The 22,418-nt window shown below is 41.8% G+C and overlaps 2 non-coding genes across 2 annotated transcripts; both read right to left on the bottom strand.

The window, feature by feature from the left end:
• Positions 1-11,706: 11,706 nt before the first annotated feature.
• On the bottom strand, positions 11,707-11,814 carry LOC112799045 (small nucleolar RNA R71). The gene has a single exon (XR_003200633.1). It is a non-coding gene; the product is annotated as a small nucleolar RNA R71 (small nucleolar RNA).
• Positions 11,815-21,378: 9,564 nt separating this feature from the next.
• LOC112799122 (small nucleolar RNA R71) lies at positions 21,379-21,486 on the bottom strand. Its single transcript, XR_003200699.1, has one exon. It is a non-coding gene; the product is annotated as a small nucleolar RNA R71 (small nucleolar RNA).
• Between the last annotated feature and the right edge of the window lie 932 nt (positions 21,487-22,418).

Below are 22,418 nucleotides of genomic sequence, written 5' to 3'. Positions count from 1 at the left end.
ACAGGTTTAGCAATAGCAAGCCTTTTCCATCATCTTCTCAGCAACAGACAGAGAGTTCTAAGCAGAATACCTCTGACTTAGCAACCATGGTCTCTGATCTAATCAAAACCACTCAAAGTTTCATGACTGAAACAAGGTCCTCCATTAGAAATTTGGAGGCACAAGTGGGTCAGCTGAGCAAGAAAATTACTGAACTCCCTCCTAGTACTCTTCCAAGCAATACAGAAGAAAATCCAAAAGGAGAGTGCAAGGCCATCAACATGGCCGAATTTGGAGAGGACGGAGAAGCAGTGAACGCCACTGAGGAAGACCTCAATGGACGTCCACTGGCCTCCAATGAGTTCCCCAATGAGGAACCATGGGAATCTGAGGCTCAAAATGAGACCATAGAGATTCCATTGGACTTACTTCTGCCATTCATGAGCTCTGATGAGTATTCTTCCTCTGAAGAGGATGAGTATGTCACTGAAGAGCAAGTTGCTAAATACCTTGGAGCAATCATGAAGCTAAATGACAAGTTATTTGGAAATGAGACTTGGGAGGATGAACTCCCTTTGCTCACCAAAGAACTGGATGACTTGTCTAGGCAGAAATTACCTCAAAAGAGACAGGATCCTGGGAAGTTTTCAATACCTTGTACCATAGGCACCATGACCTTCAAGAAGGCCTTGTGTGACCTAGGGTCAAGTGTAAACTTCATGCCTCTCTCTGTAATGGAGAAGCTAGGGATCTTTGAGGTGCAAGCTGCAAGAATCTCACTAGAGATGGCAGACAACTCAAGAAAACAAGCTTATGGACTTGTAGAGGATGTTCTGGTAAAAGTTGAAGACCATTACATCTCTGCTGATTTCATAGTCTTAGAGACTGGGAAGTGCATGGATGAATCCATCATCCTTGGCAGACCCTTCCTAGCCACAACAAAGGCTGTGATTGATGTTGATAGAGGAGAAATGATCATTCAAGTGAATGAAGAATCCTTTGTGTTTAAGGCTCAAGGATATCCCTCTGTCACCATGGAGAGGAAGCATGAAGAGCTTCTCTCAAAACAGAGTCAAACAGAGCCCCCACAGTCAAACTTTAAGTTTGGTGTTGGGAGGCCACAACCAACTTCTAAGTTTGGTGTTAAACCCCCACATTCAAACTCTAAGTTTGGTGTAGGGAGGTTGGTGCACGAAATTGCAATCACACTTTTGCAACCCCGCACAACTAACCAGCAAGTGCACTGGGTCGTCCAAGTAATACCTTGCGTGAGCAAGGGTCGATCCCACGGAGATTGTCGGCTTGGAGCAAGCTATGGTTATCTTGTAAATCTTAGTCAGGATATCAGAAACTATCAGGATTGATTGTGAAAAGCTAAAGAACATGAAATGATTACTTGTTTTGCAGTAATGGAGAATAGGTTGAGGTTTGGAGATGCTCCATCTTCTGAATCTCTGCTTTCCTACTGTCTTCTTCTTCAAACACGCAAGTCTCCTTCCATGGCAAGCTGTATGTAGGGTTTCACCGTTGTCAATGGCTACCTCCCATCCTCTCAGTGAAAACGATTGCATATGCTCTGTCACAGCACGCGGAATTCATCTGTCGGTTCTCGGTCAGGCCGGAATAGAATCCAGTGATTCTTTTGCGTCTGTCACTAACGCCCCGCCTGCTAGGAGTTTGAAGCACGTCACAGTCATTCAATCATTGAATCCTACTCAGAATACCACAGACAAGGTTTAGACCTTCCGGATTCTCTTGAATGCCGCCATCAATTCTAGCTTATACCACGAAGATTTCGGTTAAAGAACCCAAGAGATAACTACTTAATCTAAGGTAGAACGGAGGTGGTTGTCAAGCACGCGTTCATAGTTGAGAATGATGATGATTGTCACGGATCATCACATTCATCCGGGTTAAGAACAAGTATTATCTTAGAATGGAAGCAAGCATGATTGAATGAGAAACAGTAGTAGTTGCATTAATCCATCAAGACACAGCAGAGCTCCTCACCCCCAACCATGGGGTTTAGAGACTCATGCCGTGGAAAGTACACAAAGAAAACGTGTAAAGTGTCATGAGGTACAGATACAATGTCAAATGATCCTATTAATAGTAAACTAGTAGCCTAGGGTATACAGAGATGAGTAAATGACTTAAAAATCCACTTCCGGGCCCACTTGGTGTGTGCTTGGGTTGAGCAATGAAGCATTTTCGTGTAGAGACCTTTTCTGGAGTTAAACGCCAGCTTTCATGCCAGTTTGGGCGTTTAACTCCAAGTTTCATGCCAGTTCCAGTGTTAAACGCTGGAATTTCTGAGGCCGAATTGCTACGCCGGTTTGGGCCATCAAATCTTGGGCAAAGTATAGACTATCATATATTGCTGGAAAGCCCAGGATGTCTACTTTCCAACGCCATTGAGAGCGCGCCAATTGGGCTTCTGTAGCTCCAGAAAATCCATTTCGAGTGCAGGGAGGTCAGAATCCAACAGCATCTGCAGTCCTTTTTGGTCTCGGAATCAGATTTTTGCTCAGGACCCTCAATTTCAGCCAGAAAATACCTGAAATCACAGAAAAACACACAATCTCATAGTAAAGTCCAGAAAATTGAATTTTAGCTAAAAACTAATAAAAATATACTAAAAACTAACTAGATCATACTAAAAACATACTAAAAACAATGCCAAAAAGCATACAAATTATCCGCTCATCACAACACCAAACTTAAATTGTTGCTTGTCCCCAAGCAACTGAAAATCAAAATAGGATAAAAAGAAGAGAATATACTATAGACTCCAAAATATCAAGGAAACTTAGCTCCAATTAGATGAGCGGGACTAGTAGCTTTTTGCCTCCGAACAGTTTTGGCATCTCACTCTATCCTTTGAAGTTCAGAATGATTGGCATCTATAAGAACTCAGAACTCAGATAGTGTTATTGATTCTCCTAGTTAAGTATAATGATTCTTGAACATAGCCAGTGTATGAGTCTTGGCTGTGGCCCAAAGCACTCTGTCTTCCAGTATTACCACCGGATACATACATGCCACAGACACATAATCGGGTAAACCTTTTCAGATTGTGACCCAGCTTTGCTAGAGTCCCCAATTAGAGGTGTCCAGGGTTCTTAAGCACACTCTTGTTGCCTTGGATCACAACTTTATTTCCTTCTTTTTCTTTTTCTTTTCTCTCTTTTTTTTTCGAAAATATTTTTTTTTGTATCCACTGCTTTTTCTTGCTTCAAGAATCAATCTAATGATTTTTAGATCCTCAATACAGTTCTCTTTTTCCTCATTCTTTCAAGAGCCAACAATTTTAACATTCTCAAAACAACAAATTCAAGAGACATATGCACTGTTCAAGCATTCATTCAGAAAACAAAAAGTATTGTCACCACATCAAGCTAATTCAACTAGTTTCAAGGATAAATTTCGAAATCCTGTACTTCTTGTTCTTTTGTGATTAAAGCATTTTTCATTTAAGAGAAGTGATGGATTCATAGGACATTCATATCTTTAAGGCATAAAATTTCAATTTTATTAATTATGAATTAAGAACTAGACTCAAAAATAGATATAAGACTAAAAAATAAAAATAGAAAACAAAACAAAAGAAAAAAGAAAACGCAAAAACATAGGCTCCTAATGATAGAGATTTTCACAGAGTTAGGACTCAACAACCTTGATTTTGAGAAGTGGATGCTCCCTCAGCTTGAGAGGAGAGCTTTTGGCGTTTCAACTCTTGGAGTTCACGCCCCTGCTTCTCTTGTTCCTTCAGCAATTTGCAGAGCATGCAGTTCTGATTCTGCTGTTCTTCCTTCAGTTGCTCCATAGTCTCTTGCAACTTGGTGATAGATGCTTCTAGGCTGGTCCAGTAGTCAATTCTTGGGAATTCAGGGAGGAATTCCTGCGCCCTCCTCTTGATAGAGTTGTCTTGCACTTGTCCTTCCATTGACTTCTTGGTGATTGGGTGTTCAATGGGTATGAACTCATCTACTCCCATCTTCACCCCAGCCTCTTTACAGAGCAAGGAGATCAGGCTTGGATAAGCCAATTTGGCTTCAGTGGAATTCTTATTTGCAATTGTGTAGATCTCACAAGCAATCACATGATGGACCTCCACTTCTTTTCCAAGCATAATGCAATGAATCATCACTGCTCTCTTGATGGTGACCTCAGAACGGTTGCTAGTGGGCAATATGGAACGCCCAATAAAGTCTAGCCAACCTATTGCAATTGGTTTGAGGTCTCCCCTCTTGAGTTAGTTTGGGACACCTTTGAATTGGTTATCCACTTAGTCCCAGGGAGGCATATGTCCTCTAGAACTTGATCCAACCCTTTATCTACTCTCACCATCCTCCTATTGAAGGAATCAGGATCATCTTGCAGTTGAGGTAGTTTGAAGATTTCTCTTATTTTGTCCAGATAGAAGTACATAACTTTCCCTTTGACCATGGTTCTGTAGGTATGGTAAGTAGTTCCAGTCATTCTTTGCTTATCTGTTAGCCACAGATTAGAGTAGAATTCCTGAACCATGTTCCTTCCAACCTTTATTTCAGGATTGGTCAGAACTTCCCATCCTCTGTTTCGAATTTGCTCTTGGATCCCCGGATATTCATCTTCTTTCAGATCAAATTTAACTTCCGGGATCACTGACCTCAGACCCATTATTTTGTGATAATGGTCTTCATGTTCTTTGGTTAAGAACTTCTCTTGATTCCAAAGATTCTTTGGATTATTCTCTTTCTTTCCTCTTAAATTGGTTTGTTTTCCTTTAGGAGCCATGATCTTGATGAATCTTGGCTTAGTGATCACGGAAAAGCACACCAAACTTAGAGGTTTGCTTGTCCTCAAGCAAAAAGAAAAGAAAGAAGAGAAGAGAGAGAGAGAGGAAGAGGAAATTCGAATGGTGTGGGGAATGAGGGGTGGCAAACGTTTATTTATAGAGTGGGGGGAGAGATTTTCGAAAAAAAGAAAAATTTGAAAGGAGATTTGAGGAGATATGGAAAGAAATTGAAAGAAGGGTGAGTTTTTGGACAAAATTTGGGAATGATTTGAAGAATGATTTTAAATTTTTGAAAATTTGAAAGTGAATGATGAGAGATTGAAATGTATTTTTGTGAAAAAATATGGGTGAGAAAAGGAAAGTTTGAAAAAATCTGATTTGAAAACAAAATTGTGGTCCCCCCACCTTTCTGGCGTTAAACGCCCAGAATGGCACTCATTCTGGCGTTTAACGCCCAATTGGCACCCCTTTTGGGCGTTTAACGCCCAGCCAGGTGCCCTGGCTGGCGTTAAACGCCAGAAATCCTTTAGCACTGGGCGTTTTTCTGAACGCCCAGGATGCTGCACACCTGGCGTTAAACGCCCAGAATGGTGCCCATTCTGGCGTTTAACGCCCAAAATGGCACCATTCCTGGCGTTAAACGCCCAGAATGGTACCCATTCTGGCGTTTAACGCCCAAAATGCCCCTTACTGGCGTTTTTTCGCCAGTAAGCTCTTTTTCTCTGCTTTTTGAGCTGAATCCTTCTGTAACTCTGTGAATTCCTTCATTTTTGATACTTGCCTTTGTAAGAACAAATCATACAACCTACTAATGACTGGGTTGCCTCCCAACAAGCGCTTCTTTACTGTCTTTAGCTGGACCTTCACTGAGAATCACTCAAGTCTCAGTTTTGAGCATTCCTGCTCAAAGTTTCCTTCAAGATAATGCTTGATTCTCTGTCCATTAACAATGAACCTTTTGTCGGAATCAGTATCCTGAAGCTCAACATATCCATATGGTGACACTCCTGTAATCACATACGGACCCCTCCACCGGGATTTGAGTTTTCCTGGAAACAGTCTGAGCCTAGAGTTGAAGAGCAGAACTTTTTGTCCTGGCTCAAAGACTCTGGTTGACAACTTCTTGTCATGCCATTTCTTTGCCTTTTCCTTATAAATTTTTGCATTTTCAAAGGCATTGAGTCTGAACTCCTCTAGCTCATTTAGCTGGAGCAATCTTTTTTCACCAGCTAACTGTGCATCCATGTTTAGGAATCTGGTTGCCCAGTAGGCCTTATGTTCCAGTTCCACAGGCAAATGACAGGCCTTCCCATACACCAGTTGGTATGGAGAGGTTCCTATAGGAGTCTTGAATGCTGTTCTGTATGCCCACAGAGCATCATCCAAGCTCTTTGCCCAATCCTTTCTTCGGGCTATCACAGTCCGTTCCAGGATTCTCTTTAGTTCTCTGTTAGAGACTTCAACTTGCCCATTTGTCTGTGGATGGTACAGAGTTGCCACTTTGTGGCTAATTCCATATCTAACCATAGCAGAGTATAGCTGTTTGTTGCAGAAATGAGTGCCTCCGTCACTGATTAATACTCTGGGAACACCAAATCTGCTGAAGATGTTTTTCTGGAGGAATTTTAGCACGGTCTTGGTATCATTAGTGGGTGTAGCAATTGCTTCTACCCACTTAGATACATAGTCCACTGCCACCAGAATGTAAGTGTTTGAGTATGATGGTGGGAATGGTCCCATGAAGTCAATTCCCCATACATCAAACAATTCTATCTCTAATATCCCTTGTTGAGGCATGGCATATCCATGAGGCAAGTTGCCAGCTCTTTGGCAACTGTCACAGTTACGCACAAACTCTCGGGAATCTTTATAGAGAGTAGGCCAGTAGAAGCCACATTGGAGGACTTTAGTGGCTGTTCGCTCACTTCTAAAATGTCCTCCATACTGTGATCCATGGCAATGCCATAGGATCCTTTGTGCTTCTTCTCTGGGTACACATCTGCGGATCACTCCGTCAGCACATCTCTTAAAGAGATATGGTTCATCCCAGAGGTAGTACTTGGCATCTGAAATTAATTTCTTTCTTTGCACGTAGCTGTACTCCTTGGGAATGAACCTCACAGCTTTATAATTTGCAATATCTGCAAACCATGGAGCTTCCTGAATGGCAAAGAGTTGCTCATCTGGGAAAGTCTCAGAGATCTCAGTAGAAGGGAGGGACGCCCCAGCTACTGGTTCTATTCGGGACAGATGATCAGCTACTTGGTTTTCCGTCCTTTTTCTGTCTCTTATTTCTATATCAAACTCTTGCAGAAGCAGCACCCATCTTATAAGCCTGGGTTTTGAATCCTGCTTTGTGAGTAAGTATTTATGAGCAGCATGGTCAGTGTACACAACCACTTTGGATCCTACTAGATAGGATCTAAACTTGTCAATGGCATAGACCACTGCAAGTAACTCTTTTTCTGTGGTTGTGTAGTTCTTCTGTGCGTCATTTAGAACACGGCTGGCATAGTAAATGACGTGCAGAAGCTTGTTATGCCTTTGTCCCAACACTGCACCAATGGCATGGTCACTGGCATCACACATTAATTCAAATGGCAATGTCCAATCTGGTGCAGAGATGACTGGTGCTGTGACCAGCTTAGCTTTCAGGGTCTCAAATGCTTGCAGACACTGGGTGTCAAACACAAATGGTGTGTCTGCAGCTAACAGGTTACTCAGAGGTTTTGCAATTTTCGAAAAATCCTTTATAAACCTTCTGTAGAATCCTGCATGCCCCAGAAAACTTCTGATTGCCTTAACATTGGCAGGTGGTGGTAATTTTTCAATTACCTCTACCTTTGCCTTATCCACCTCTATCCCCCTGCTTGAAATTTTGTGCCCAAGGACAATCCCTTCAGTCACCATAAAGTGACATTTCTCCCAGTTTAAAACCAGGTTAGTCTCTTGGCACCTTTTCAGGACAAGGGCTAGGTGATTAAGACAGGAGCTGAATGAGTCTCCATATACTGAGAAGTCATCCATGAAGACTTCCAGAAATTTCTCTACCATATCTGAGAAGATAGAGAGCATGCACCTCTGAAAGGTTGCAGGTGCATTGCACAGACCAAAAGGCATCCTCCTATAGGCAAACACGCCAGAAGGGCAAGTGAATGCTGTTTTCTCTTGGTCCTGAGGATCTACTGCAATTTGGTTGTAGCCTGAATAGCCATCCAAAAAGCAGTAATAATCATGGCCAGCTAGTCTTTCTAGCATTTGGTCTATGAATGGTAAAGGAAAATGATCCTTTCTGGTGGCTGTATTGAGCCTTCTGTAGTCAATACACATGCGCCACCCTGTGACTGTCCTTGTAGGAACCAGTTCATTTTATTCATTATGAACCACTGTCATGCCTCCCTTTTTGGGAACAACTTGGACAGGGCTCACCCAGGGGCTATCAGAAATAGGATAAATAATCCCAGCCTCTAGTAATTTAGTGACCTCTTTCTGCACCACCTCCTTCATGGCAGGATTTAGCCTCCTCTGTGGTTGGACCACTGGTTTGGCATTATCCTCCAATAGGATCTTGTGCATGCATCTAGCTGGGCTAATGCCCTTAAGATCACTTATGGACCACCCAAGAGCTGTCTTGTGTGTCCTTAGCACTTGAATCAGTGCTTCCTCTTCCTGTGAATTTAAAGCAGAGCTTATAATCACTGGAAAAGTGTCACCCTTTCCCAGAAATGCATATTTCAGGGATGGTGGTAGTGGTTTGAGTTCAGGCTTGGGAGGCTTATCCTCCTCCTGAGGAATTTTCGAAAATTCCTTTGCCTCCTCTAATTCTTCTTGATCAGGTTGAGCATCTTTGAAGATGTCCTCAAGCTCTGATTCTAGGCTTTCAGCCATATTGATCTCTTCTACCAAGGAGTCAATAATGTCAGCGCCCATGCAGTCATTTGGTGTATCTGGATGCTGCATAGCTTTTACAGCATTCAACTTGAACTCATCCTCATTGACTCTCAAGGTGACTTCCCCTTTTTGTACATCAATGAGAGTTCGTCCAGTTGCTAGGAAGGGTCTTCCTAGAATGAGAGTTGCACTCTTGTGCTCCTCCATTTCCAGCACCACAAAGTCAGTTGGAAAGGCAAATGGCCCAACCTTGACAATCATGTCCTCAATTATGCCTGATGGGTATTTAATAGAGCCATCAGCAAGTTGGAGGCATATCCGGGTTGGTTTGACTTCTCCAGTCAACCCAAGCTTTCTGATAGTGGATGCAGGTATTAGATTGATGCTTGCTCCAAGATCACATAGAGCTGTCTTGGTGCAAGCACCTTCTAATGTGCATGGTATCATAAAGCTCCCTGGATCTTGAAGCTTTTCTGGTAAGCTCTTTAATATGACTGCACTGCATTCTTCAGTGAGAAACACTTTTTCAGTTTCTCTCCAATCCTTCTTATGACTTAAGATTTCTTTCATGAATTTAGCATAAGAAGGTATTTGCTCAAGTGCCTCTGCAAACGGAATCTTTATTTCAAGAGTCCTTAGATAGTCTGCAAAGCGGGCAAATTGCTTATCCTGTTCCGCTTGGCGGAGTTTTTGAGGATAAGGCATCTTGGCTTTATATTCTTCAACCTTAGATGCTGCAGGTTTATTCCTTATAGAAGTGGTTGAAGAAGCCTTGTTAGAGGGATTACTGTCAGCACTCTCAGGTGTCTGATTCTCCCCAGGCGTCTGAACGCCAGGATTGGGTGGAAATTGGGCGTTTAACGCCAACTTTTCCCCCTTTTCTGGCGTTTGAACGCCAGAACTGGGCAAGGACTGGGCGTTTAACGCCAGCTTTCCTTCCCTTTCTGGCGTCTGAACGCCAATGACATTCCTCTCTGGGCTCTTACTGTCCTCAGAGGGATTTTGAACAGTGGTTTGGTTGTCCTCTGTCAATTGTTCCTTGTTTGGCTTTTTACTCTTTTGAGCAGTGTTATTCAGGGTCTTCCCACTCCTCAATTGAACTGCTTGACATTCCTCTGTTATCTGTTTAGATATTTGCTGTTTTGCTTGATTTAACTGCAGTTCTATGCTCTTGTTAGCAACTTTAGTTTCATGGAGCATCTCTTTAAAGTCTGCTAACTGTTCTGTCATCAGGAGCAATTGTTGATTAAGCTCAATTATTTGTTCTTGAGGACTAGGGTCAGTGACTACTGCCATGGCTTCCTTTTTTGGAGAGAACTCATTGCTAGAGTACAAATATTGGTTTCTAGCAACAGTGTCTATAAGCTCTTGAGCTTCTTCAATTGTCTTCCTCATGTGTATAGATCCACCAGCTGAGTGGTCTAAAGACATCTGAGCTTTTTCTGTAAGCCCATAGTAGAAAATGTCTAACTGTACCCACTTTGAAAACATTTCAGAGGGACATTTCCTTAGCATACCTCTATACCTCTCCCAGGCATTATAAAGGGATTCATTATCCTCTTGTTTAAAGCCTTGGATGTCCAGTCTTAACTGTGTCATCCTTTTTGGAGGGTAAAAATGATTCAGGAATTTGTCTGACAACTGTTTCCATGTCTTTATGCTTGCTGTAGGTTGGTTATTCAACCACCTTTTAGCTTGATCTTTTACAGCAAATGGAAACAGTAATAGTCTGTAGACATCCTGATCTACCTCTTTATCATGTACTGTGTCAGCAATTTGTAAAAACTGTGCCAGAAACTCAGTAGGTTCTTCCTGTGGAAGACCGGAATACTGGCAATTTTGCTGCACTATGATAATGAGTTGAGGATTTAGTTCAAAGCTGCTTGCTTTGATGGGAGGTGTACAGATGCTACTCCCATATGCAGCTGTAATGGGGTTAGCATATGACCCCAGAGTCCTTTTGGACTGATTAATCCCACTTGAGTCCATAATGGACAAAAGGGAAATGATAATGATTGCAAGGAGATAAATTTTGTTGTTTTTTTTTTGAATTAACGAAAAAAAATAAAATAATAAAAAAGAAAATTAAAATAAAAATTCGAAAATCAAAAAGAAAATAAGATCAAAGCAAATTGAAAACTGAATCAATTAGTTAATAAAAAAGATTTTGAAAACAGCAATTAAAAAGATATGATTGAAAAATTTTTATGAAAAAGATTTGATTTTGAAAATCACTTGATTTCTTTCCCACTTTTATTTTCGAAAATCAATTAGTGTTTTTCAAAATGTTTTCAAAATCTTTTACTTGATTTTCGAAAATTACTTCCCCTCTTCTCACATCCTTCTATTTATGGACTAACACTATTCCTTAATGCAAAATTCGAACTCCATCTTCTTTGATAAGTTCGAATTTTCTACTTCTGCCTTCTATTTTTCTTTTCCTCTGACACCTCAAGGAATCTCTATACTGTGACATAGAGGATTCCACATTTTCTTGTTCTCTTCTCTTTCTTATGAGCAAGAGCAAGGACAAAAGCATTCTTGTTGAGGCTGATCCTGAACCTGAAAGGACCTTGAAGCGAAAGCTAAGAGAATCCAAGGCACAACTCTCTGTAGAGGACCTAACAGAAATCTTCAAAGAAGAAGAACCCATGGCAGCCGAAAATAACAACAATGCCAACAATGCAAGGAAGGTGCTGGGTGACTTTACTGCACCTACTCCCGACTTCTATGGGAGAAGCATCTCTATCCCTGCCATTGGAGCAAACAACTTTGAGCTTAAGCCTCAATTAGTTTCTCTAATGCAATAGAATTGCAAGTTCCATGGACTTCCATTGGAAGATCCTCATCAGTTTTTAGCTGAGTTCTTGCAAATCTGTGACACTGTCAAGACTAATGGGGTTGACCTTGAGGTCTACAGACTTATGCTATTCCCTTTTGCTGTAAGAGACAGAGCTAGAATATGGTTGGACTCACAACCTAAAGAAAGCCTAAACTCTTGGGAAAAGCTAGTCAATGCCTTCTTGGCAAAGTTCTTTCCACCTCAAAAATTGAGTAAGCTTAGAGTGGAAGTCCAAACCTTCAGACAGAAGGAAGGAGAGTCCCTCTATGAAGCTTGGGAAAGATACAAACAATTCATCAGAAAGTGTCCCACTGATATGCTTTCTGAATGGAGCATCATTGGAATTTTCTATGATGGTCTCTCTGAACTATCCAAGATGTCTTTGGATAGCTCTGCTGGAGGATCTCTTCATCTGAAGAAGACGCCTACAGAAGCTCAAGAGCTGATTGAAATGGTTGCAAATAACCAATTCATGTACACTTCTGAAAGGAATCCTGTGAACAATGGGACCAATCAGAAGAAAGGAGTTCTTGAGATTGACACTCTAAATGCCATACTGGCTCAGAATAAAATATTGACTCAACAAGTCAATATGATTTCTCAAAGTCTGTCTGGAATGCAAAATGCAGCAAGCAGTACTAAGGAAGCTTCATCTGAAGAAGAAGCTTATAATCCTGAGAACCCTTCAATAGAAGAGGTGAATTACATGGGAGAACCCTATGGAAACACTTATAATCCTTCATGGAGAAATCATCCAAATCTCTCATGGAAGGATCAACAGAGACCTCAACAAGGTTTCAACAACAATAATGGTGGAAGAAACAGGTTTAGCAATAGCAAGCCTTTTCCATCATCTTCTCAGCAACAGACAGAGAGTTCTAAGCAGAATACCTCTGACTTAGCAACCATGGTCTCTGATCTAATCAAAACCACTCAAAGTTTCATGACTGAAACAAGGTCCTCCATTAGAAATTTGGAGGCACAAGTGGGTCAGCTGAGCAAGAAAATTACTGAACTCCCTCCTAGTACTCTTCCAAGCAATACAGAAGAAAATCCAAAAGGAGAGTGCAAGGCCATCAACATGGCCGAATTTGGAGAGGACGGAGAAGCAGTGAACGCCACTGAGGAAGACCTCAATGGACGTCCACTGGCCTCCAATGAGTTCCCCAATGAGGAACCATGGGAATCTGAGGCTCAAAATGAGACCATAGAGATTCCATTGGACTTACTTCTGCCATTCATGAGCTCTGATGAGTATTCTTCCTCTGAAGAGGATGAGTATGTCACTGAAGAGCAAGTTGCTAAATACCTTGGAGCAATCATGAAGCTAAATGACAAGTTATTTGGAAATGAGACTTGGGAGGATGAACTCCCTTTGCTCACCAAAGAACTGGATGACTTGTCTAGGCAGAAATTACCTCAAAAGAGACAGGATCCTGGGAAGTTTTCAATACCTTGTACCATAGGCACCATGACCTTCAAGAAGGCCTTGTGTGACCTAGGGTCAAGTGTAAACTTCATGCCTCTCTCTGTAATGGAGAAGCTAGGGATCTTTGAGGTGCAAGCTGCAAGAATCTCACTAGAGATGGCAGACAACTCAAGAAAACAAGCTTATGGACTTGTAGAGGATGTTCTGGTAAAAGTTGAAGACCATTACATCTCTGCTGATTTCATAGTCTTAGAGACTGGGAAGTGCATGGATGAATCCATCATCCTTGGCAGACCCTTCCTAGCCACAACAAAGGCTGTGATTGATGTTGATAGAGGAGAAATGATCATTCAAGTGAATGAAGAATCCTTTGTGTTTAAGGCTCAAGGATATCCCTCTGTCACCATGGAGAGGAAGCATGAAGAGCTTCTCTCAAAACAGAGTCAAACAGAGCCCCCACAGTCAAACTTTAAGTTTGGTGTTGGGAGGCCACAACCAACTTCTAAGTTTGGTGTTGAACCCCCACATTCAAACTCTAAGTTTGGTGTAGGGAGGTTGGTGCACGAAATTGCAATCACACTTTTGCAACCCCGCACAACTAACCAGCAAGTGCACTGGGTCGTCCAAGTAATACCTTGCGTGAGCAAGGGTCGATCCCACGGAGATTGTCGGCTTGGAGCAAGCTATGGTTATCTTGTAAATCTTAGTCAGGATATCAGAAACTATCAGGATTGATTGTGAAAAGCTAAAGAACATGAAATGATTACTTGTTTTGCAGTAATGGAGAATAGGTTGAGGTTTGGAGATGCTCCATCTTCTGAATCTCTGCTTTCCTACTGTCTTCTTCTTCAAACACGCAAGTCTCCTTCCATGGCAAGCTGTATGTAGGGTTTCACCGTTGTCAATGGCTACCTCCCATCCTCTCAGTGAAAACGATTGCATATGCTCTGTCACAGCACGCGGAATTCATCTGTCGGTTCTCGGTCAGGCCGGAATAGAATCCAGTGATTCTTTTGCGTCTGTCACTAACGCCCCGCCTGCTAGGAGTTTGAAGCACGTCACAGTCATTCAATCATTGAATCCTACTCAGAATACCACAGACAAGGTTTAGACCTTCCGGATTCTCTTGAATGCCGCCATCAATTCTAGCTTATACCACGAAGATTCCGGTTAAAGAACCCAAGAGATAACTACTTAATCTAAGGTAGAACGGAGGTGGTTGTCAAGCACGCGTTCATAGTTGAGAATGATGATGATTGTCACGGATCATCACATTCATCCGGGTTAAGAACAAGTATTATCTTTGAATGGAAGCAAGCATGATTGAATGAGAAACAGTAGTAGTTGCATTAATCCATCAAGACACAGCAGAGCTCCTCACCCCCAACCATGGGGTTTAGAGACTCATGCCGTGGAAAGTACACAAAGAAAACGTGTAAAGTGTCATGAGGTACAGATACAATGTCAAATGATCCTATTAATAGTAAACTAGTAGCCTAGGGTATACAGAGATGAGTAAATGACTTAAAAATCCACTTCCGGGCCCACTTGGTGTGTGCTTGGGTTGAGCAATGAAGCATTTTCGTGTAGAGACCTTTTCTGGAGTTAAACGCCAGCTTTCATGCCAGTTTGGGCGTTTAACTCCAAGTTTCATGCCAGTTCCAGCGTTAAACGCTGGAATTTCTGAGGCCGAATTGCTATGCCGGTTTGGGCCATCAAATCTTGGACAAAGTATGGACTATCATATATTGCTGGAAAGCCCAGGATGTCTACTTTCCAACGCCATTGAGAGCGCGCCAATTGGGCTTCTGTAGCTCCAGAAAATCCATTTCGAGTGCAGGGAGGTCAGAATCCAACAGCATCTGCAGTCCTTTTTGGTCTCGGAATCAGATTTTTGCTCAGGACCCTCAATTTCAGCCAGAAAATACCTGAAATCACAGAAAAACACACAATCTCATAGTAAAGTCCAGAAAAGTGAATTTTAGCTAAAAACTAATAAAAATATACTAAAAACTAACTAGATCATACTAAAAACATACTAAAAACAATGCCAAAAAGCATACAAATTATCTGCTCATCAGAGGTTCCAACATTGCTCTGAGTATCTGTGAGGCTCCATGAGAGCCCTCTGTCAAGCTACTGACATTAAAGAAGTGCTTGTTGGGAGGCAACCCAATGTTATATTTTATTTATTTTCTTTTGTTATTTTATGTTTTCTGTAGGTTGATGATCATGAGAAGTCACAAAATCAATTGAAAAAGCAAAAACAGAATGAAAAACAGAAAGAAAAATAGCACACCCTGGAGGAAGATCCTGCTGGCGTTTAAACGCCAGTAAGGTTAGCAGATGGGCGTTTAACGCCCATTCTGGCACCATTCTGGGCGTTTAACGCCAGAAAGGGGCACCAGACTGGCGTTAAACGCCAGTAAAGGGCAAGAACTTGGCGTTAAACGCCAAAAATGGGCACCAGCCCGGCGTTTATCGCCAGATTTGGCACAAAGAGCAAATTTGCTCGCCACTTGGTGCAGGGATGACTTTTCCTTGACTCCTCAGGATCTGTGGACCCCACAGGATCCCCACCTACCCCACCACTCACATTCATCCTTCATAAAACCCCACCTACCTCACCATTCAAATTCAAACCACTTTCCCACCCAAACCCTCCCATAGATGACCGAACCATCACCCTCCCCCCACTCCTATATAAACCCATCTTCACTCCTTCATTTTCCCACAACATAAACACTCTTTCTCCTCCTTTGGCCGAACCATAAAGCCTTCCCCATTTCCTTCATTTCTTCTTCTTCTACTCTCTTCTTTCTTCTTTTGCTCGAGGACGAGCAAACCTTTTAAGTTTGGTGTGGTAAAAGCATTGCTTTTTGTTTTTCCATAACCATTTATGGCATCCAAGGCCGGAGAAACCTCTAGAAAGAGGAAAGGGAAGGCAAAAGCTTTCACCTCCGAGTCATGGGAGATGGAGAGATTCATCTCAAGGGTGCATCAAGACCACTTCTATGAAGTTGTGGCCTTGAAGAAGGTGATCCCCGAGATCCCTTTCAAACTCAAAAAGGGTCAACTTTGATCAAAGGTTGGACCAAGTCCTCATAAACATTTGTGAAGAGGGCGCTCAATGGAAGAGAAACTCAAGAGGGAAGCCGGTTCAACTGAGAAGGCATGACCTCAATCCCATCACTAAGAAAAGGATGGAGAAAGCATGAGGAAATTCCTCCTCATAAAATCCCTGAGATGCCTCAAGGGATGCACTTTCCTCCACAAAACTATTGGGAGCAAATCAACACCTCCCTAGGAGAATTGAGTCCAACATGGGACAACTAAGGGTGGAGCACCAAGAACATTCCATCCTCCTCCATGAGATAAGAGAAGATCAAAGAACCATGAGAGAGGAACAACAAAGACAAGGAAGAGACATTGAGGAGCTCAAGCACTCCATAAGACCTTCAAGAGGAAGAACAAGCCGCCATCACTAAGGTGGACCCGTTCTTTAATTTTCTTGTTCTTTATTTTTCTGTTTTTCGAAATTTTATGCTTATGTTTATCTATGTTTGTGTCTTGTGATCATTAGTGTCTTAGTGTCTATGCCTTAAAGTTATGAATGTCCTATGAATCCATCACCTTTCTTAAATGAAAACTGTTTTTATTACAAAAGAACAAGAAGTACAGGATTTCGAATTCATCTTTAAAACTAGCTTAATTAGTTTGATGTGGTGACAATACTTTTTGTTTTCTGAATGTATGCTTGAACAGTGCATATGCCTTTTGAATTTGTTGTTCATGAATGTTAAAATTTTTGGCTCTTGAAAGAATGATGAAAAAGGAGACATGTTATTGAGGATCTGAAAAATCATAAAAATGATTCTTGAAGCAAGAAAAAGCAGTGAATTCAAAAAAAAAATAAAAAAACAAAAAAAAAACAAAAAAAAGGGGAGAAAAAGAAAAAGAAAGAAAAAGAAAGAAATAAAGTTGTGTGATGACAAGTCATCATATACCCATTTTTCAAGCTAATTTCACTTGTTTTGTTAGCATTTATGCACTTTCTTGCATCCTAAGTAAGTGATTTGGAGTGAAAATGCATAACTTCTCTAAATCAAGCAACCACCATGAAATTAATGATAATCCATGAGGTTTAAGCTAATTTTAATTGAATTTTAATTGATTTATAAGCCTCTTGAATTTAGTGATACTTGGAGTGGTTGTTTTGGTTTATTATAGGTGAAGAAAAGAAAAGAAAAGGAAAAGCGTGGCCTAAGAAGTGTAGCCCAAGGAAAGGAAAGCGTGGTCAAGGCAAGAGGAAGTGTGTCGCATGCAAGGGGGAGGCAAACATTGCCCTCCACAAGGGCACACTGCCCTCTAGGAGGGCAACATAAGGAAACCAAACAAGGAAGGCAACTCTGCCCTGCCCACTACAAGGGCAGAGCACAAAAGTGTGCCTTGGAACCAAGAAGAAGAGAACCTTGCCCTGCCCTCCACAAGGGCAGTATCGGGCTCACCAAGGAAGAAAATCAAAGGAAAAATGTCACCCATGCATGCCACAAGACTCGAACACGGACCAAGGAAGAAACAAAGAACTAAGGTTGAGTGCCGTGCCAAGAAACCAAGGAAATTAATTGAACGTGTGTCCCAGCCGTGTTTCGAACACGGGACAGCAAAGTGGCAACACTGCCCTGCCCTCCGCGAGGGCAGGGCAGCATTTGGATGGTGCACAAATCTGGCGCACCAAGAAGTGGATCTGGCGCACCGTGGCACATTCCTGGCAGCACCAGCACGCACCAAGCTCGATCCTGGCAGCACCAAATTTTCCTGCCCTGCCCTCCGCGAGGGCAGGGCAGCATCCTATGCACCAAGGAAATTTCTGGCGCACCAATTCTTGATTCTGGCGCACCAACTCTTGATTCTGGCAGCACCAACAGCGCACCAAGGCATTTCTGGCGCACCAACTTTTCCTATCCTGCCCTTGGCGTGGGCAGGGCAGCATTCTGCGCACCAAACACGCACCAGACCGCACCAAGGCCGCACCAACATGCACCAAATCCTGCCCTGCCCTCCACAAGGGCAGGGCAGCCTCCTGGGAGCAACTTTTCATGGGCCGAAAATTCAAATTAAAACCCCATTTTAATTCATTTCTTCACCAAATCAAAAGCCCATCCAAATCCCAAAATCCAAGAATAGAAAGTGTATAAATAGAAGCTAGTTTGATGTAATTAGGACACTTTTGACTTACCTTTAGCTTGGCTTTTGAATTTTGCACTTTCTTTGAGCTTTGAATTTCTTGTAATTGTTCTTGAGAGACTTGACCGAGAGCTCAGAGGATTAAGGGAGAATTGACTGATCTCCTTCCTCATTCTTACTCGGGCAATTCTACTCTTCTGTTTCTGAGTTTTGGGTGTGTGAAATTAAGGAAATTCTGTCTCAATTCCCATCTAAAATCTCTTTACATCATTTTCTGCATAATTGAATTTGATTTCTGTTCTTCTACTACTTCTTCTTTAATTTTCTGTCAATTGCTTTGATAACTCGGATCTGGGAAGGAAATTGGGTTTTAGGCTCTGCTACCTAAGCTCTTGAGTCCTGAGATCACAATTTACTTGGGTTCTTCTGTGAACCTTGCTGCATTTTACTTTAATTTTCTGTTTAAGCTTCCATTGCTTCCAATTCAATTCCTGCTATATTAACTGTGGCAATTCAATTTCTCTTTGTTTATATTCTGCAATCCCAGTCCTCAAACCCCTTTTATTTTCAAGCCATTTATCTTTCTTGCCATTTAAGTTACTGCAATTTACATTTCTTGCACTTTAAGTTTCAGTCATTTACTTTCTTGTTCTTTAAGATTCAGTCTATTTTACTTTCCTGTTCTTTAGTTCACTGCAATTTTCCCTCTCCCTTTACATTTCAAGCAATTTATCTTCTGTTAAATACAACCCACTCAACCAAAACTTGATTTGCTTGACTAAATCAACCACTAAACTAAAATTGCTCAATCCTTCAATCCCTGTGGGATCGACCTCACTCATGTGAGTTATTATTACTTGATGCGACCCGGTACACTTGCTGGTGAGTTTTGTGTTGGATCGTTTTCCACACATCATTGTGATCCAAGGCAAAAAGAGTGTGCTTAAGAACCCTGGACACCTCTAATTGGGGACTCTAGCAAAGCTGAGTCACAATCTGAAAAGGTTCACCCAGTTATGTGTCTGTGGCATGTATGTATCCGGTGGTAATACTGGAAGACAGAGTGCTTTGGGCCATGGCTAAGACTCACAAAGTAGCTGTGTTCAAGAATCATCATACTTAACTAGGAGAATCAATAACACTATCTGGACTCTGAGTTCCTAAAGAAGCCAATCATTCTGAATTTCAAAGGATAAAGTGAGATGCCAAAACTGTTCAGAGGCAAAAAGCTACCAGTCCCGCTCATCTAATTAGAGCTAAGTTTCATTGATAATTTGGAGTCTATAGTATATTCTCCTCTTTTTATCTTATTTGATTTTCAGTTGCTTGGGGACAAGCAACAATTTAAGTTTGGTGTTGTGATGAGCGGATAATTTGTACGCTTTTTGGCATTGTTTTTAGTATGTTTTTAGTATGATCTAGTTAGTTTTTAGTATATTTTTATTAGTTTTTAGTTAAAATTCACTTTTCTGGACTTTACTATGAGTTTGTGTGTTTTTCTGTGATTTCAGGTATTTTCTGACTGAAATTGAGGGACCTGAGCAAAAATCTGATTCAGAGACTAAAAAGGACTGCAGATGCTGTTGGATTCTGACCTCCCTGCACTCGAAGCGGATTTTCTGGAGCTACAGAAGCCCAATTGGCGCGCTCTCAACGGCGTTGGAAAGTAGACATCCTGGGCTTTCCAGAAATATATGATAGTTCATACTTTGCCCAAGATTTGATGGCCCAAACCGGCGTTCAAAGTCACCCTCAGAATTCCCAGCGTTAAACGCCGGAACTGGCACAAGAATGGGAGTTAAACGCCCAAACTGGCATAAAAGCTGGCGTTTAACTCCAAGAAGAGTCTCTACACGAAAATGCTTCAATGCTCAGCCCAAGCACACACCAAGTGGGCCCGGAAGTGGATTTTTATGTCATTTACTCATCTCTGTACACCCTAGGCTACTAGTTCTCTATATATAGGACCTTTTACTATTGTATTTGGAGCTTTTGATCATGTTTTTATGATTGAACCCTCTTTGGTTTGTTCTTATGTATTTTCAATGGTGGAGTTTCTACACACCATAGATTAAGGTGTGGAGCTCTGCTGTACCTCGAGTATTAATGCAATTACTATTGTTCTTCTATTCAATTCCGCTTGTTCTTGTTCCAAGATATCACTTGTTCTTCAACTTGATGAATGTGATGATCCGTGATACTCATCATCATTCTCAACTATGAACGTGTGCCTGACAACCACCTCCGTTCTACCTTAGATTGGGTGAATATCTCTTGGATTCCTGATACACGATGCATGGTTGATTGCCTGGCAACCGAGTGCTCGCCTGACAACCGAGCCAGCCATTCCGTGAGATCAGAGTCTTCGTGGTATAGGCTAGAACTGATGGCGGCATTCAAGAGAATCCAGAAGGTCTAACCTTGTCTGTGGTATTCTGAGTAGGATTCAATGATTGAATGACTGTGATGAGCTTCAAACTCCTGAAGGCAGGGCGTTAGTGACAGACGCAAAAGAATCACTGGATTCTATTCCGGCCTGATTGAGAACCGACAGATGGATAGCCGTGCCGTGACAGGGTGCGTTGAACATTTCCACTGAGAGGTGGGAGGTAGCCACTGACAACGGTGAAACCCTTGCATAAGCTTGCCATGGAAAGGAGTAAGAAGGATTGGATGAAGACAGTATGGAAGCAGAGAGACGGAAGGGACAAGCATCTTCATACGCTTATCTGAAATTCCTACCAATGAATTACATAAGTATCTCTATCTTTATCTCTATGTTTTATTCATATATCATCATTCATATCCATTTGAGTCTGCCTGACTAAGATTTACAAGGTGACCATAGCTTGCTTCATACCAACAATCTCTGTGGGATCGACCCTTACTCGCGTAAGGTTTATTACTTGGACGACTCAGTACACTTGCTGGTTAGTTGTGCGAAGTTGTGTTTATGCCATGGTATTGAACACCAAGTTTTTGGATTCATCACCGGGGATTATTTGTGTTGTGAAAAGTATTGATCACAATTTCGCATACCAACTTCCATTGGAAGATTCTCATCAGTTTTTAGCTGAATTCTTGCAAATCTGTGACACTGTCAAGACCAATGGGGTTGACCCTGAGGTCTACAAACTTATGCTATTTCCTTTTGCTGTAAGAGACAGAGCTAGGATATGGTTGGACTCACAACCCAAAGAAAGCCTGAACTCTTGGGAAAAGCTAGTCAATGCCTTCTTGCCAAAGTTCTTTCCACCTCAAAAATTGAGTAAGCTTAGAGTGGAAGTCCAAACCTTCAGACAGAAGGAAGGTGAATCCCTCTATGAAGCTTGGGAAAGATACAAACAATTGATCTGAAAGTGTCCTTCTCACATGCTTTCTGAATGGAGCATCATAGGTATCTTCTATGATGGTCTTTCTGAACTGTCCAAGATGTCATTGGACAGCTCTGCTGGAGGATCTCTTCATCTGAAGAAGACGCCTATAGAAGCTCAAGAACTCATTGAAATAGTTGCAAATAACCAATTCATGTACACTTCTGAAAGGAATCCTGTGAACAATGGGACGAATCAAAAGAATGGAGTTCTTGAGATTGATACTCTGAATGCCATATTGGCTCAGAACAAAATATTGACTCAGCAAGTTAATATGATTTCTCAAAGTCTGTCTGGAATGTAAGCTGCACCAGGCAGTACTAAGGACGTTTCATTTGAAGAAGAAGCTTATGATCCTGAGAACCCATCAATGGAAGAGGTGAATTACATGGGAGAACCCTATGGAAACACCTATAATCCTTCATGGAGAAATCATCCAAATCTCTCATGGAAGGATCAATAGAGACCTCAACAAGGTTTCAACAACAATAATGGTGGAAGAAACAGGTTTAGCAATGGCAAGCCTTTTCCATCATCTTCTCAGCAACAGACAGAGAATTCTAAGCAGAGCCACTCTGACTTAGCAACCATGGTCTCTGATCTAATCAAAACCACTCAAAGTTTCATGACTGAAACAAGATCCTCCATTAGAAACTTGGAGGCACAAGTGGGTCAGCTGAGTAAGAAAGTTACTGAACTCCCTCTTAGTACTCTTCCAAGCAATACAGAAGAGAATCCAAAAGGAGAGTGCAAGGCCATCAACATGGCCGAACTTGGAGAGGAGAAAGAGGCAGTGAGCGCCACTGAAGAAGGCCTCAATGGACGTCCACTGGACTCCAATGAGTTCCCTAATGAGGAACCATGGGAATCTGAGGCTCACACTGAGACCATAGAGATTCCATTGAATTTACTTCTGTCATTCATGAGCTCTGATGA

Source organism: Arachis hypogaea, chromosome 4, assembly GCF_003086295.3.
Source record: "Arachis hypogaea cultivar Tifrunner chromosome 4, arahy.Tifrunner.gnm2.J5K5, whole genome shotgun sequence".
Taxonomy (NCBI): Eukaryota; Viridiplantae; Streptophyta; class Magnoliopsida; order Fabales; family Fabaceae; genus Arachis; species Arachis hypogaea.
This window is presented reverse-complemented; position numbering and strand designations above follow the sequence as displayed.